Source organism: Aulostomus chinensis, chromosome 1 (genome assembly GCF_037954235.1).
Source record: "Aulostomus chinensis isolate RoL2024-O1b breed Wild chromosome 1, RoL_Achi_v1.0, whole genome shotgun sequence".
Taxonomy (NCBI): Eukaryota; Metazoa; Chordata; class Actinopteri; order Syngnathiformes; family Aulostomidae; genus Aulostomus; species Aulostomus chinensis.
The window spans coordinates 7,925,953-7,941,939 of NC_141320.1; the positions used below are offsets into that span (position 1 = coordinate 7,925,953).

General features: G+C 43.1%; 2 non-coding genes across 2 annotated transcripts; both read left to right on the forward strand.

The window, feature by feature from the left end:
• The first annotated feature begins 14,502 nt into the window (after window positions 1–14,502).
• Window positions 14,503–14,693, forward strand: LOC147270219 (U2 spliceosomal RNA). The gene has a single exon (XR_015116428.1). It is a non-coding gene; the product is annotated as a U2 spliceosomal RNA (small nuclear RNA).
• A 542-nt stretch (window positions 14,694–15,235) lies between these two features.
• Window positions 15,236–15,399, forward strand: LOC147270220 (U1 spliceosomal RNA). The gene has a single exon (XR_015116999.1). It is a non-coding gene; the product is annotated as a U1 spliceosomal RNA (small nuclear RNA).
• Window positions 15,400–15,987: the final 588 nt, after the last annotated feature.

The window sequence follows — 15,987 nt, forward strand, 5'->3', positions numbered from 1 at the left end:
TAGTAAGTGTTGCTACGAACCTCAAAATAATGCGACAGTAATGTAGTAAAAGTTGCTACGAACCTCAAAATATTGCGACAGTGATGTCGGAAGAATTGCTAATGAACTCAAAATGATGCTAACAGTAATGTAGTGATAGTTGCTAATCAACTCAGTGATGCTAATAGTAATGTAGTAAGTGTTTCGAATAACCTCAAATTGATGCTGACAGTCATGTACTAAGAGTTGCTACGAACCTCAAAATAATGTGACAGTGATGTCAGAAGAATTGCTAATGATCTCAAAATGTTGCGACAGTGATGTAGTAAGAATTGCTAATGAACTCAAAATGATGCGAACAGTAATGCAGTGAAACTTTCAAATAATCTCAAAGTGATGCTGACAGTCTTGTACTAAGAGTTGCTACGAACCTCAAAATAATGCGACAGTGATGTCGGAAGAATTGCTAAAGATCTCAAAATGATGCGACAGTGAGTTCAGAAGAATTGGTAATGATCTCAAAATGATGCTAACAGTAATGGAGTGAACGTTTCGAAAAACCTCAAAGTCATGCTGACAGTCATGTACTAAGAGTTGCTACGAATCTCAAATTAATGCGACAGTCATGTAGTAAAAGTTGCTACGAACCTCAAAATATTGCGACAGTGATGTCGGAAGAATTGCTATTGAACTCAAGATGATGCTAACAGTAATGGAGTGAAACTTTCGAATAACCTCAAAGTGATGCTGACAGTCATGTAGTAAGTGTTGCTACGAACCTCAAAATAATGCGACAGTAATGTAGTAAAAGTTGCTACGAACCTAAAAATATATTGCGACAGTGATGTCGGAAGAATTGCTAATGAACTCAAGATGATGCTAACAGTAATGTAGTAAGAGTTTCGAACAACCTCAAAGTGATGCTGACAGTCATTTAGTAAGAGTTGCTAATGAACTCAATTTACTGCTACAGTGATGTCGTGAGAATTGCTCAACAACTCAAAATGATGCTAACAGTAATGTAGTGATAGTTGCGAATAAACTCAAAGTGATGCTGACAGTAATGTAGTAAGAGTTGCAACGAACCTTAAAATAATGCAACAGTAATGTAGTAAGAGTTGCCACGAACCTCAAAATAATGCGACAGTAATGTAGTAAAAGTTGCTACGAACCTCAAAATATTGCGACAGTGATGTCGGAAGAATTGCTAATGAACTCAAGATGATGCTCACAGTCATGTAGTGATAGTTGCTAAGACACTCAGTGATGCTTACAGTAATGTAGTAAGAGTTTCGAACAACCTCAAAGTGATGCTGACATTCATTTAGTAAGAGTTGCTAAAGAACTCAATTCAATGCTACAGTGATGTCGTGAGAATTGCTCATAAACTCAAAATGATGCTAACAGTAATGTAGTGATAGTTGCTAATAAACTCAAAGTGATGCTGACAGTAATGTAGTAAGAGTTGCTACGAACCTCAAAATAATGTGACAGTGATGTCAGAAGAATTGCTAATGATCTCAAAATGATGCAACAGTGATGTAGTAAGAATTGCTAATGAACTCAAAATGATGCTAACAGTAATGGAGTGAAACTTTCGAATAACCTCAAAGTGATGCTGACAGTCATGTAGTAAGAGTTGCTACGAACCTCAAAATATTGCGACAGTGATGTCGGAAGAATTGCTAATGAACTCAAGATGATTCTAACAGTAATGTAGTGATAGTTGCTAATCAAGTCAGTGAGGCTTACAGTAATGTAGTAAGTGTTTCGAATAACCTCAAAGTGATGCTGATAGTCATGTAGTAAGAGTTGCTAATGAACTCAATTCAATGCTACAGTGATGTCGTGAGAATTGCTCAACAACTCAAAATGATGCTAACAGTAATGTAGTGATAGTTGCTAATAAACTCAAAGTAATGCTGACAGTAATGTAGTTAGAGTTGCTACGAACCTCAAAATAATGTGACAGTGATGTCAGAAGAATTGCTAATGATCTCAAAATAATGCGACAGTGATGTAGTAAGAATTGCTAATGAACTCAAGATGATGCTTACAGTAATGGAGTGAACGTTTCGAATAACCTCAAAGTGATGCTGACAGTCATGTAGTAAGAGTTGCTACGAACCTCAAAACAATGCGACAGTAATGGAGTAAAAGTTGCTACGAACCTCAAAATATTGCGACAGTGATGTCGGAAGAATTGCGAATGAACTCAAAATGATGCTAACAGTAATGTAGTGATAGTTGCAAATAAATTCAAAATGTACTGACAGTCATGTAGGAAGAGTTGCTACGAACCTTAAAATAATGTAGTAAGAGTTACTACGAACTTCAAAATGATGTGACAGTGATGTAGTAAGAATTGCTTATGATCTGAAATGATGGGACAGTGATGAAGTAAGAATTGCTAATGAACTCGAAATGATGCTAACAGTAATGTAGTGAAAGTTTCGAATAACCTAAAGTTATGCTGACAGTCATGTGGTTTGAGTTGCGAGTAACCTAAAAATGATGCTGACAGTGATGTCGGAAGAATTGCTAATGATCTCAAAATGATGCTACAGTGATGTCGTAAGAATTGCTAATGACCTCAAAATGATGTTGATGGTAATCTAGTAAGAGCTGCTAATAACCTAAAAATGAGTCTGACAAGAATGTAGTAAGTCTGCTAAAAACCTCAAAATAATGCTACAATGATGTATGAAGAATTGTTAATTAAATCAAAAATGATGCTGACAGTGATGTCTGAAGAATCGGTAATGATCTCAACATGATGAGACAGTGATGTAGTAAGAATTGCTAATGAACTCAAAATGATGCGACAGTGATTGAGTAAGAATTGCTAATGAACTCAAAATGATGCTAACAGTAATGTAGTGAAAGTTTCGAAAAACCACAAGTGATGCTGACAGTCATTTAGTTAGAGTTGCTACGAACCTCAAAATAATGCGAAAGTGATGTCGGAAGAATTGCTAATGATCTCAAAATGATGCGACAGTGATGTAGTGAGAATTGCTAATGATCCAAAAAAAATGTGACAGTGATGTCGTAAGAATTGCTAATGATCTCAAAATGATGCAACAATGATGTCGTAAGAATTGCTAATGAACTCAAAATGATGGTAACAGTAATGTAGTGAAAGTTGCCAATAAACTCAAAGTGATGCTGACAGTCATGTAGGAAGAGTTGCTAAGAACCTTCAAATAATGCAACAGTAATGTAGTAAGAGTTACTACGAACTTCAAAATTATGTGACAGTGATGTAGTAAGAATTGCTTACGATCTGAAATGATGGGACAGTGATGTAATAAGAATTGCTAATGAACTCGAAATGATGCTAACAGTAATGTAGTGAAAGTTGCGAGTAACCTAAAAATGATGTTGACAGTAATGTAGAAAGAGCTGCTGAAAACCTCAAAATAATGCAACAGTGATGTTGGAAGAATTCCTAATGATCTCAAAATGATGCGACAGTGATGGAGTAAGAGTTGCTAATAAACTCAAAATGATGCTAACAGTAATGTCGTGAAAGTTTCGAATAACCTCAAAGTGATGCTGACAGTCATGTAGGAAGAGTTGAAACTAGAACAACAAACTTTCCTCTGATGGTTGGACAGGTTGGTTTGGTCCGTCCTCTCACTCATCATTAAAAGCCCTTATTACTCATCCTTCATCCAATCTGACACTCACGTCTGCAGTGGGGAATCCCCAGCAACCCGCGGCCCACATGGAGCAGTCTCGGCCAATCACGTGGGGCCTGCAGCGGCACCGACCACCAAATGACTCGCAGGTGTCACTCTCAGCTCCAACCTCATGGCAGGCACAAGGCAGGGCGCCGTTGTTGAAGAGAGCCCAAGAGACTCAGCTGAGCTGAGACAGAATGGAGACCAAGGACAGGAGGGACGACAGAGAAAAAGGAAACGTTAGCGAGACATTTTAGGAAAATTAGTTTAGTGGGGAAACGGTTCTTAGCCAAACTTGCTAAATGGAAGGACAACAAAAAACAAAGATCTTCAAAAGAAAATTAGCACAAAATGAAACCCTGCAAGAGAAAGTAAATCAAGAACTAAATATTCTTGAGGCTCAGGTCTTTAGTTCCAATGCTTGTAAATGACATCTGAATGCATTCACAACCCAAATCTGAGCAGACAGAAGCGTCCCAGTCAGGCCCAGTTCAGTTCCTCTGGAACATTCAGGGATACAGAACATGGACCAACTCAGGCTGAGAGACACCAACTTGACATGAAAGCTGTTGAGGCCACAGTTGCTGATGAAGTGGTCAGATTTCTCCAGTGGTTCTTGGTTCAGGGAGCTGGAGCTGGAGCTGCTCTCAGGCACCACCAGGACGTAATCCCGGAGAGACAGAAGGAAGAAGTCCAGGCCTGACAGAGGAGAAGGAGGCACAGAGTAGAAACAGCAGATACGTGTCGGGAAAGGGAGAGGGTATCAGTCCAGCAGAGGAGCAGGAAACCTACCACCACAGGGCTCTGCCTGCAGGAACCTGCAGGTGAGGAGGACCTGGTGGTCCGGCACATCCAGAATGATCTGGTTTTCAGACACCGGCACGTTTCGGCAGCCGTCAGCGTGGGGACAGAAGGAGGCGTTGGCGTGGCCTGAAAGACACAAACAACCACCTCCATTTGAATGTTTCTCAAACAGCCGGATCAGGAAAGCTAAGATGAATCAAAGATCCTCCACCCTGCCAGATCCGACCCTGGTAATGTAGACCTGCACAGGGTGGGTGGGGTGGAGCGGCTGGTGGTGGTGGAGGATGAAGACGTATCTGCCCAAAGCCTGGACACGGTGGAGTCCACCGCAGCGTTCTGAGTAGAAGGATGAGAGCGATGTTCAATGGTACATGTTTTCTTTCCTGAACCGCCGATGTTTCCAATCACGAATCTCAGTCATGAGATTTGAACATCATGGAGGAGTTCAAAAGTGTCAAACTGGGCCGGTCTCCATTTTATGAGTCCAGAGACCGAGGATAAAACTACAAGTCCCTGGTTCAGATTTGACTCGTCTGAATCCAAACACAGCAGCGTTCTTCCACCAGGCCAGAGGAGTTGATCATGATAACAAGATATCTTCATGCTACTACAACACACAAACTCATCACCAGAAAAGACTTCATGGTGGAACAACAAATCTCCTCCCAATGGGAAAAACATTGGGAGGAGAAACAAGAGCGCTGAGGGGACACAGGAGGAGCTACAGGGGGAGGGAAGGTGGATCAGAACCGTTCTAACAAGAGCGCTGAGGGGACACAGGAGGAGCTACAGGGGGAGGGAAGGTGGATCAGAACCTTTCTAACAAGAGCGCTGAGGGGACACAGGTGGAGCTACAGGGGGAGGGAAGGTGGATCAGAACCCTTCTAACAAGAGCGCTGTCCCACTAATGTTCCTCACCAGAATCCACCTGTCAGGGGGGAACCGTCCATGGGTGCTGATGCAGCGGACTGAAGGTTCAACGTAGTCCATGCTGAACTGGTCTTTAGGCACCAGGTGGACTTTGTGCTAAAAACAGCAGAAAAAAAAGACAAAAAGGGGAGAATTTTAACAAAAGTATGCAAATGAGCTGAAGATCAAAATACAAAAAGTAAATCAAGGTTGTTTTTTTTCAAATGATTGCCAGCTATTTAGCTCAGAGAAGGACAAATGTCAATCAAGATGTCAGAATGGAACGATCCCACTGGCTTCTGGTCAAGGGAACCATGGAGATGCTAACTTCCTGTTGGACTATCAGGGTGTCTCATCCATGACATGCTAACTTCCTGTTGGACGATAAGTGTGTCTCATCCCTGACATGCTAACTTCCTGTTGGACTATCAGGGTGTCTCATCCCTGACATGCTAACTTCCTGTTGGACTATCAGGGTGTCTCATCCCTGACATGCTAACTTCCTGTTGAACGATCAGGGTGTCTCATCCCTGACATGCTAACTTCCTGTTGGACGATAAGCGTGTCTCATCCCTGACATGCTAACTTCCTGTTGGACGATAAGCGTGTCTCATCCCTGACATGCTAACTACCTGTTGAACTATGAGGGTGTCTCATCCCTGACATGCTAACTTCCTTTTGGACTATCAGGGTGTCTCATCCCTGACATGCTAACTTCCTGTTGGACGATAAGCGTGTCTCATCCCCGACATGCTAACTTCCTGTTGGACGATAAGCGTGTCTCATCCCTGACATGCTAACTTCCTTTTGGACTATCAGGGTGTCTCATCCCTGACATGCTAACTTCCTGTTGGACTATAAAGCCTGATTTATGCTTCTGTGTTGAGTAGTATTCATACCTCCGCCGTAGCCTGAAACGCGCCTAAAAAAATCCTGCTTACGCATCGCGTCGACGCGTGGTGACGTCAACGTCGAGGACTGTGATGGGTCCGCTCAGAACGTTATTTCCGGTTCAGTCGCAGCACAACACCGCCATTTTCAAAGTTTCTGTGGTAAAAGCTCCAAGAAAAAATGGACCAAGCTGAAGAAGAAGAGGAGGTGCTCAAGTACGACCACCTCTACAACGCCTCTTCGCGGCACTACAAAGACTGACAAATGGCCAACAATTGTTGTCTGTGACCGGAAGAAAACCGAGGAATCCGACAAGAGCCCCGTAAACAATACAAAGACATAGCCACACCCCCTAGCGGCTTGGCGGTGTATTGCAGAGCAACGCGTTCCCTCGACGCAGAATAAACCAGGCTTTCCAGTCGCACCTGTTTTACGCCCCCGTGCCAGATAAGGACCCCCATCGGGCTGTGCCACTCTGGGGGGAGCGGTCTCACAGTCAGTCAGCGGAACCATGCGGATCCGGGCCGGAGCTGTGGGAAGGAGCGCCAATTCTATCGGGTTGTTGTTTTCTGGACTGCAGCAGAACAGGAGCAGCCGGGACTGGAATGTAGAAGTAGGTTATCTTGAAGTTGACTAAGTTATGGTGAACGATATTGTGGTTCAACACTTTAATGAGCTTTAAGGCAAACATATTTCATGAGGAAACAACGCCGGAATTGGACGGATTTCAGCGGCACACAACAACGTATCCGATACACCTCATTGGAAACCTGGTGGTCTAAGACTAAGAAACACCAGTCACCATGAAGAAAGGAACTTTTAGCTGAGTACTCATGTTCTTTTCTGCAGGTTGAATGTGGCATTTGTTGGACAGAAGCGTCTCATCTCAACAAAAGCACCTCTTCAGTGCTGAGGCATGATGGGGCCAGGCATGAGAATGAAGTCCCAGATCCACCAGGATGAACTCAGGTATACAGCCACTCTCCAACTGACTCACAGTTGCTTCATTGATCATTAATTCCTATTCATTTCTTCTCTCCTTCATCTTTAACCATCCAGCTTCCAGGAAGCAGATGCTGGATGAGGCTCTGCTGAATTTCATCCTGAAGGACTGCCAGCCCCTCAGCACTGTTGAGAGGGAAGGGTTCAGGGAGCTGGTTCAGGTCCTTGAGCCTCATATGTTTGCCAACCAGAAAGGTTTGTGTGGAAATGATCTAAAGCAGTAGCTGATATCTCCAGTTTATTTCATCTCTAATTTCAATGTATTGATTTACTCTGGGTGTCATTTTCAGACCATCAAACAAACGGTGGCCAAAAAGTACCAGGAGGAACGGGAAGGAGTGAAAAAGGAAGTCCAGCTGCCATGTGGACATCTGTGGACATGGAGGCTCCCTTGGCTCTGACCTGTCACTGCATTAGTGAGAATGAATGTGTTGGGAGTGCAAGACTTTCCACAAAGTCACCCTGCTGACAGTTTGGCCCCAGTCCAAAGAGGCATGATGGAGGACTGGGCCATCACCAACAAAGTCAAGTGTCTTGTGAGCGACGCAGCACCAAACATGACAGCATCCACTAGACAGCTCCAAATTCACCACTCAGTCTGCACTGCACATCGTCTGAATCTAGGAGTCAGAAAATCCTGTGATCAGATCCCCACTTCCATCATCAGACACAAAGCCAGGAACACTGTCACATCCTTCAGATCAGCACTACAGCCAAGGAGAAGCTGGCTCAGGTGCAGCAACAGATGGGAGGGCCAACCCTGAAACTCATCAGTGAGGTGCCAACACGCTGGAACAGCACACACAGCTGTCAGGGCTGCATGATGAGAGGGAACCAGTGTGGGAACCTCTGGCCTCTCTAAGACAGATTTGACTCCACTGACAGCTGAGGAGTTCACCACCATAGGAGAAGCACTTCTAGTAAACAGAGGTCATTCTAGTGGCCTGGTCCCTCTGTGGTTGAGCTATAATTTTTGGAAATATGGTCATTATTCAATGGTGACATCTCTCTGCTGAATAATGTAGAACTGAACGGATCCACTGGACCTTCTTTTTACAAACAGCAGCATGCAGCAGCTGTCCTGAGTGGAAAACTGCACATTTCTGTTGGTGAGAGTTAATCAAGTGATGGACTTTGTCTCTCAACAGAAGCTGTGTGGAAAAACCCTGCAGCTACGAGCGCTTCAGATTCTGAGAGTGATTCTTACGCCATTGGCTGGTTTAACCTGGCGTCTGACCGTGGAGGTGGCCGAGAGGAGCGTGACATGGCTGCACAGGTAAATCAACTAAAGCAGAGTTAGTCTTTGGCAGCAGGCCAGGCCGACAAATGCTAATGTCTCTGACTGACTGACTGATGAAGTTGGACCATTGGTCAGCCACAATGATGCATGACCACAAATAGTGGCCTGGGTCTTTATGAAGCTCACATCACTGTAGCATCATTTTGAGGTTATTAGCAACTCTCATGACATCACTTTAGAATCATTTTGAGGATCGTAGCAACTCTCACTACATCACTGTAGCATCATTTTGAGGATAGTCGCAACTCTCAGGACATCACTGTCAGCATCATTTTGAGGTTCGTAGCAAATCTCACCACATCACTGTAGCATTATTTCTTAGGTAAGTAGCAACTCTCACCACATCACTGTAGCATCATTTCTTAGGTTTGTAGCAACTCTCATTACATCACTCTAGCATCATTTGGACATTTGTAGCAACTCTCATTACATCACTGTCGCATCATTTTGAGATTCGTAGCAACTCTTACCACATCACTGTAGCATCATTTTGAGGATCTTAGCAACTCTCACCACATCACTGTAGCATCATTTCTTCGGAAAGTAGCAACTCTCATGACATCACTTTAGCGTGATTTTGAAATTACTATCAACTCTCACCACATCACTGTCAGCTTCATTTTGAGATTAGTATCAACTCTCACTACATCACTGCCACCTCATTTTAAGGATCGTAGCAACTCTCAATACATCACTGTCGCATCATTTTGAGGATAGTCGCAACTCTCGCGACATTACTGTAGCATCATTTTGAGATTCGTAGCAACTCTCATTACATCACTGTAGCATCATTTTGAGGATCGTAGCAACTCTCACCACATCACTGTAGCATCATTTCTTAGGTTAGTAGCAACTCTCATTACATCACTGTAGCATCATTTCTTAGGTAAATAGCAACCCTCATTATATCACTTTAGCATAATTTTGCGGTTGGTAGCAACTCTCAGTACATCACTGTCGCATAATTTTGAGGATAGTATCAACTCTCATTACATCACTGTAGCATCATTTTGAGGTTCTCAGCAACCCTCATTACATCACTGTAGCATCATTTTGAGCTTTGTAGCAGCTCTCACCACATCACTGTAGCATCATTTCTTAGGTAAATAGCAAACCTCATTATATCACTGTAGCATCATTTTGCGGTTCGTAGCAACTCTCACTACATCACTGTAGCATCATTTCTTAGGGAAGTAGCAACTCTCATTAAACTGCTTTAGCATTATTTTGAAATTACTATCAACTCTCACCACATCACTGTAGCATCACTTCTTTGGTTTGTAGCAACTCTCATTACATCATTTTAGCATCATTTCTTAGCTTAGAAGCAACTCTCACTACATCACTGTCGTATCATTTTTAGGTTACGAGCAACTCTCACTCCATCACTGTCAGCATCATTTTGAAATGAGTAGCAACTCCCACTACATTAATGTAGCATCATTTCTTAGGTGAGTAGCAACTCTCATTACATGACTTGATAATCATTTCTTATGTGAGAAGAAACTCTTATTACATGACTGTAGCATAATTTTTAGATGAGTAGCAACTCTCACTACATCACTGTAGCTTTATTTTCAGTTCAGCAGAAACTCTCACTTCATCACTGTAGCATCATTTTGACGTTGTAAGCAACTCTCATTACATCACTGTCAGCATCATTTTGAGCATCCTAGCAACTCTCACTATATCACTGTCGCATCATTTCTTAGGTTAGTTGCAACTCTCATTACATCACTGTCAGCATCATTTTGACATTAGTAGCAACTCTCACTACATCACTGTAGCATAATTTCTGAGGTTAGTAGCATCTCTCATTGCATCACTTGATTATCATTTCTTATTTGAGAAGAAACTCTTATTACATGACTGTAGCATAATTTTTAGATGAGTAGCAACTCTCACTACATTAGTGTAGCATCATTTTGAGGTTTTTCGCAACTCTCACCACATCACTGTAGCGTCATTTTGAGATTTTAAGCAACTCTCACTACATCACTGTTGAATCATTTTGAGATTTTAAGAAACTCTCACCACATCACTGTTGAATCATTTTGAGATTTTAAGCAACTCTCACTACGTCACTGTAGCATCATTTTGAGGATAGTAGCAATTCTCACTACATCACTGTAGCATCATTTTGAGGTTTTAAGCAACTCTCACTACATCACTGGAGCATCATTTCTTAGATTAGTAGCAACTCTCACTACATCACTGGAGCATCATTTTGAGGTTTTTAGCAACTCTTCCTACATCACTGTAGCATCATTTTGAGGTTTTAAGCAACTCTCACTACATTACTGTAGCATCATTTTGAGGTTTTTAGCAACTCTCACCACATCACTGAAGCATCATTTTGAGATTTTTAGCAACTCTTACTACATCACTGTAGCATGATTTTGAGCTTCGTAGCAACTGTCACTACATCACTGTAGCATCATTTTGAGGTTTTAAGCAACTCTCACTACATCACTGTAGCATCATTTCTTAGGTTTGTAGCAATTCTTTTTACATCACTGTCAGCATCATTTCTTAGATTAGTAGCAACTCTCACTACATTACTGTAGCATCATATTGAAGTTCGTAGTGTCACGTCCCCACGGTCACGGGCATGGGGGCGTTGCATTATTTTTGACTTCCTTCCCTTCTCAGGTTGGAGCTTTATGGGGCGGAGCTGCTGACTAATTGGGAGCACATGGGCCCGGCGTCTCCCAGCTATAAAGCAGGCGGCCAACCTGGCCGGCTGTCTCTCGCTCACTCCTCCTGGCCCACGTCGGAGCGATGGTTGTGTTTCTTGAGTTATGTCTTGTTTAGTTCTCTGCATCCATCACACCGCACACATACACCCCCTGTACACTCATGCACACACTCGCACTCACCACTGACACTACTGATAACCACACTCCACTGTACGTGATGGTTTGCCTTGTGTTGATTTTGCGTTACTAATAATAAATTATTAGTTGTGTGTCACGTTTAGTCTGCGTCTCCCTCCTTCGATGTCACGATTTCTGAGCCGGGTCGTGACAGAAGCAACTCTCACCACATCACTGTCGCATTATTTTGAGATTTTAAGCAACTCTCACTACATCACTGTAGCATCATTTGGAGGATAGTTGCAACTCTCACTACATGACTGTAGCATCATTTTAAGGTTTTAAGCATCTCTCACTACATCACTGGAGCATCATTTTGAGGTTCATTGAAACTCTCACTACATCACTGTAGCATCATTTGGAGGATAGTAGCAACTCTCACTACATGACTGTCAGCATCATTTTGAGGTTCGTAGCAACTCTCACTACATCACTGTCAGCATCATTTTAAGGTTTTAAGCAACTCTCACTACATCACTGGAGCATCATTTTGAGGTTCATCGAGACTCTCACTACATCACTGTACCATCATTTTGAGGATAGTAGCAACTCTCACCACATCACTTTCGCATCATTTATTAGGTTAGAAGCAACTCTCATGACATCACTTTCGCATCTTTTTGAAATTAGTAGATGCTCTCATTACATCACTGTCAGCATCATTTTGAGTTCATTATTATCATTGAGGTTATTCGAATCTTTCACTGCATTACTGTTAGCATTATTTTGATTTCATTAGCAATTCTTACGACATCTCTGTCGCATTATTTTGAGGTTATTAGCAACTCTTCCTCCATCCCTGTAGCATTGTTTTTGAGGTCGTTAGCAACTCTTCCTACATCACTGGAGCATTTTTTGAGGTTATTAGCAAATCTTACGACATCACTCTCAGCATCATTTTGAGATCATTAGTAACTTTAATTACATCACTGTAGCATCATTTTGAGGTTCGTAGCAAATATTACTACAAGACTGTCAGCATCACTTTGAGGTTATTCGAAACTTTCACTACATTACTGTCAGCATCACTTTGAGTTTGTTAGCAACTATCACTACATTACTGTTAGCATCATTTTAAGTTTAGAAGCAATCCTTAGAACATCACTGTAGCATCATTTTGAGTTCATTAGGAATTCTTACGACATTATTGGAATCATCATATTGAGGTTTTTCGCAACTCTCACAACATTACCATCAGCATCATTCTTTAATTCATTAACAATTCTTCCTACATCACTGAAGCATCATTTTGAGTTTATTAGCAATCTTTACGACCTCACTGTGGCATCATTTTGAGGTTCGTAGCAACTATTACTACAATAATGTCAGTATTATTTTGAGTTTATTAGCAATTCTTACGACATCACTTTCGCATTATTTTGAGTTTTTTAGCAACTCTTACTAGATTACCGTCAGCATCATTTTGAGTTCATTTGAAATTCTTAGAACATCACTGTCGCATTATTTTGAGGTTCGTAGCAACTCTTCCTACATCACTGTAGCATCATTTTGAGGATAGTAGCAACTCTCACTTCATGACCGTCAGCATCATTTTGAGTTCATTTGCAATTCTTCTGACATCACTGTCACATCATTTTGAGTTCATTAGCAATTCTTACGACATCACTGTCGCATCATTTTGAGTTCATTAGCAATTCTTACGACATCACTGTCGCATTATTTTGAGGTTCATAGCAACTCTTACTACATGACTGTCAGCATCACTTTGAGGTTATTCGAAACTTTCACTACATTACTGTTAGTATCATCTTGAGTTCATGAGCAATTCTGACGACATCACTTTCAGCATCATTTTGAGGTTATTACCAATTCTTCTGACATCACTGTCGCATTATTTTGAGGTTGTTAGCAACTCTTACTACATTACTGTTGCATTTTTTAAGCAACTCTTTCTAACTGACTGTCAGCATCACTTTGAGGTTGTTCGAAACACTTACTACATTACTTTAAGCATCACTTTTAGTTTATAAGCAACTATCACTACATTAATGTTAGCATCATTTTTTATTTCATTAACTATTCTTCCTACATTACTGTCTCATTATTTTGAGGTTAGTAGCAACTCTTACTACATGACTGTCAGCATCATTTTGAGTTTATTAGCAATTCTTCCGACATCACTGTCGCATTATTTTGAGATTATTAGCAATTCTTCCGACATCATTGTCGCATTATTTTGAAGTTCATAGAAACTCTTACTACATGACTGTCAGCATTAATTTGAGGTTATTCGAAACTTTCACAACATTACTTTTAGCATCATTTTGAGTTCATTAGCAATTCTAATGCGGTTCGAGGCCACGCTGGTTCCCCGAGCGAGAAGGTGAGCCTTGAAAACGGCATCGGCCGAGCTTCCCGGGCTTTGGATACCCTGGTGAATTCCCCAAATGTGGGAATCTCAACTGCATAATTTCTGACAGTGGGGGACTGCGTCCGCGCTCTCCCCTGTGATCGTGTGAAAAAACGAAAGAAAGAAAGAAAGGCCGACGACGGCGGCGGCAACAACAACGGTGACCGCCTGTCCCGGCCAGTTGGCGGTCTCCTCTTTTGCTGGCATGCCTGAGGAGACCGTGGAGGACGTAGCCTCGATGAGCTCCCAGTATCTCTCACACCTTCCAGCCCTAAATGAAGAGGGCAGGGTTTCTGCCACATTTAGTTGAGGGTCATGGTATCTGACAAGCCCTGGGCTCAGGACAATACATCCACGGCTCATCTTCGCAGTAAGTGGAATGATACCAGAGAATTCATGCGTGGGAGGAGATCAACTTGGAAAACCCCGACTCCAGGATGAGTCGCTGGCTTGTGGCTTTGAACACCGCTTTGTTTTACTTTGAGTCGCCCCACTAGCATAGCAGGGTGAAAGCACCGATTGCCTTTGCTTTGGATAGCAGTGGGGACAACCAGTGTGCCAGATGTAGTTTTTATGGCACTGCATTTTGTGTCGCCACCCAAAATGTTGCAGTTCCTGCCCACAGCCGCGGCCGGGATTGGCTGTACCGGGGGTGCTGGCTCTCACGTCGGGTGGCTGACAGGCATCGCTTCTCGGCCTTTTGGCTAAGATCAAGTGTAGTATCTGTTCTTATCAGTTTAATATCTGGCACGTTCCCTATCCGGGAACCATATATTAAATTGCTTTTTGGAACAGGGAGATGGAACTGGAGCTTGCTCCGTCCTTTCCGCGCATCAACCTGGTATTGCAGTGTTTCCATGAGTGGTGCAATGCCCAGCATTTCTTGTCAGAAATAAAACAAGTCTCCGCCAGGCACTCGCTCACCTGCTCCACCCAAAGCCGGACCAGGGTTCTCCTCCTGCACTGCAGCTTTTCCTCAGCCTGCGGCCGCAATGGCCTTCCAGGAGCAGTGCGGGCCCCTCCCCTTTTGTCAGGAGCAAATCCCGTGCTCTTCAGGCCAACTCTCGAGTGCTGCACATGAGGCCGGGGCTGGATTTCTGCCCGCGCTGCCGCTGGGCGTCAAGTTGTGGCTCCGTTTGCACTCCAGATAAGGATGGAGGTCCGCTGACGGCACTGCTCTCGGAGCCTTTCCCAAAAGGCTTTGGAATGCACTCTGAAAGACCTGAACCTTCAATGTGCCTGAGCTTCCCGGGCTTGGGATATCCGACATCCGGCATCGTTGTGAGAAACAAAGGGGGCTGCGCACGCGGCAGATTGGCACAAGGTAGGAAAGATCAGGCGCTGTGTCGGCCTCCCTGCCTGTCAGTCAGAAGGCTGTGTCCCTGGAGCTCATGTCTGTTCCTAAGCTCAGCGAGTCATACTTACCTGGCAGGGGAGATACCATGATCAGCAATGTGGTTCTCCCCGGGTGAGGCTCAGCCATTTCACTGGGGCTGTGCTGACCCTGGTGAATTCCCCAAATGTGGGAATCTCAACTGCATAATTTCTGACAGTGGGGGACTGCGTCCGTGCTTTCCCCTGTGATCGTGTGAAAAAACGAAAGAAAGAAAGAAAGAAAGGCCGACGACGGCGGCGGCAACAACAACGGTGACCGCCTGTCCCGGCCAGTTGGCGGTCTCCTCTTGTGCTGGCATGCCTGAGGAGACCGTGGAGGACGTAGCCTCGATGAGCTCCCAGTATCTCTCACACCTTCCAGCCCTAAATGAAGAGGGCAGGGTTTCTGCCACATTTAGTTGAGGGTCATGGTATCTGACAAGCCCTGGGCTCAGGACAATACATCCACGGCTCGTCTTCGCAGTAAGTGGAAGGATACCAGAGAATTCATGCGTGGGAGGAGATCAACTTGGAAAACCCCGACTCTCAATTCTGACGACATCACTGTTGCATCGTTTTGAGATCATTAGCAATTCTTCTTACATCACTGTCGCATTATTTTTAGTTTCATAGCAACTCTTACTACATTACTGTGTCATTATTTTAAGGTTTTTAGCAACTCTTCATAAATTACTGTCAGCATCACTTTGAGTTTATTAGCAACTATCACTACATTACTGTCAGCATCATTCTTGAATTCATTAACAATTCTTCCGGCATCACTGTAGCATCAAT